This window comes from Cyprinodon variegatus, unplaced genomic scaffold, assembly GCF_000732505.1.
Source record: "Cyprinodon variegatus isolate N-32 unplaced genomic scaffold, C_variegatus-1.0 Scaffold38, whole genome shotgun sequence".
NCBI classification, from domain to species: Eukaryota; Metazoa; Chordata; class Actinopteri; order Cyprinodontiformes; family Cyprinodontidae; genus Cyprinodon; species Cyprinodon variegatus.
The window spans coordinates 556406-558962 of record NW_015150491.1 but is presented as its reverse complement, the minus strand read 5'-3'; positions in this window follow the sequence as shown (position 1 = coordinate 558962).

Sequence of the window (2557 nt, the reverse complement as noted above, 5' to 3'; positions counted from 1 at the left end):
AAATGAATAAAAGAAGCTGGAAGGACCACAAAACAGACAAGATAGAAAATGATACTAAAACCTATTTTAAAAATCATTTGGAAACCTAAGTTAGACCCAGGGTCTATTTTATTCAGGTTTGCACAGCAGCAATTTGATGGGAATGTCATAAGTGAGACACAATAGTAAAGTGAATTTCATTGCTTGGGGGAAAATACAGCTTAAACTGGTCACAATATAAACATTAGAGCATTTCCAATCATGTTGTTTTGAAAATAGAAACAAAGCATACAATTTTAGATCCGGTATCTATATAAGGCTTCTTTTACGAAAGCTCCAAATCAAAGCTATGAAGAATGACTCCAGCAAGAACTACCCAGCTCCTTATAATCCTGGACTGTTGCCCAGTATTTTGTAATAAAGGGTTTGTTTTCAATTCTTCATGAATGCTGAATTATTTTTTGGGTTTTTTTTAGGAATTTTAACATTTTTTTGCAACCGTGAAGCTTTCTTGTAAAAAACCTTGAGTTATAGTTGACTTGAGATCTTTATATTTGAGCTTGTCGTTTAAAATAGTTAGTTTATTTCACTTTTCTGATAATTGCATATGTCAGTGGATTCACAATATCTATACAATAAAGTCAGCAGTCCACTGATCCAGGTTTGAGCCCATTGTATGCGGTCTCAGATATTATCTCTTACAGTGTTTCTTTTTAATTTTAGGCTGAATCTTCTTCCAGTAAAAACAGCTGGTTGAAGAGATTTACTTCACCCCAGGAACCACATGATTTTATTGACAAAGTGTGCTAATAAAGCTTTGTGCAAACAGATCAAGTGCAGTAAATACACCAAGACGCAATACCTGACCTCTTTTTGTGAATTAACTTTTCTCATAAGTCTGTCTCAGCAGGGCAAGATAAACTCATGATAAACCAACATGAATACGTAACAATTATTGAAATGAATTGATCTTATTAAACAGCCTCCCTGTTTGGTTATAGAAAGACATTTCCACCTGAAAGCTGTGATGAATGACCATGACCTAATATTGTGCAGTCAATAATTCAAAAAGCAGCTGTAGATGAATTTGTAACTCTGAAAACCTATTCGACGACAACTACTATAATAAAAAAATATTAATCCCATTCTGTTTTGTAAGCAGATTAAAGTATGGGCAATTTGACAAATTTCTGTAAATATTTTGTGAATTTAGTGCATTAATGTTATGCCATACCACAAAGATATTTATTTTCATTTTACTTTACGAGGCTAGACAATCACAAATGAAATCTCCCCTGGCTCGTGATTGGTCGGTGAGTGAAATATGACTTCAATATTTTACCTACTGTTGAATACTCCCATACAAAAAAAGTCAAGTCCCCCCACAGCCCCTTTGTAATTTGTAAGTTGCTGTGTTTGAAAAACTGTTCAGAGGTAAATTTTATCCTTACAAAGCTTCCTGGGTTAGGTATTTTTCATCAGTTAAAACTTTAGTCCAAAGGGTATACAAGCACAGTTTGCCTGTTTTACATATTTTAGATTTAAATCTCTGTTTTCAGATAGTGCCAGCAGCACTAACAATACAATTGTAAAGCCTTAACATTCTAAGAGTGGTTGAATCTATTAAATAAATAATAAAATTAAATCGTAAATTTAAAAATTGTCTTTGGAATGTTACATTGGTTAATTGTACATATTTAGCAATAGTAAATAAAATGATAGGCTCTCTGGGAACTCATATTTTCTCTGTTTCCAGTTTACAACAAAAGAAGGAACAAAATTTGAGCTCCCTATACAGTATAAACCTAAGTTACATCACCAATATTTATATAGATATCATTTTAACATTTGAACTGCACAGATTGGGTTTAGAGAGCACCCAACTTTGACATTCAGCAAAGGAAAATTGTTGGAATTGAACTCACAACCTCCCTTGTGAAAGCAGCTGTTTGTCTCTGATGGTGTTTGATATGTTGTTTTTCTTCTGTGAGTCTTTTATAATTTCCTCTGAAGATGGTTGTGTATTTCTGTCAGTGTTTTTTTTGCACTGCAAAAACAATCTAAAAAAAAAAAGGAAAAATGTCTTGAATTCAGAATTTTTACCCTTAATTTGAGCAGGCAAATAAAATGATTTGCCAGTAGAATGAGTATTTTTCGTACTCTTGAAATAAGATAATTAGATAATATGCACTTGAAATAAGACAGTGCAAAGGTTTTTCTTATTTCAAATGTCGATTATCTTGTTCTATTGGCAATGTGTATCACTTACCTCCTCAATGAAGAAAAAATGCACTTCTTTTAAGCAAAATTGACTTATTTAGACTTCTATTTTTTTGCGATTTGGATTTCTGTTTGCCTACTATAATGTGTATTCTGAGCCTGTTGTCACAACAAAAATGCCATTATGGTTTCATAATGACAGTAAAGATTCATGGGACTACTCACAACCAACCACTTCTTATTTGATTTCTGTTTTCATAACTTGATATAATTTTATAAAAGGTTAGCTCATCTAAGGTAATACAATGGTGACCTATTGGTTAATTAAATGTGAGATGTCACGTATGAGCGGTTTGGG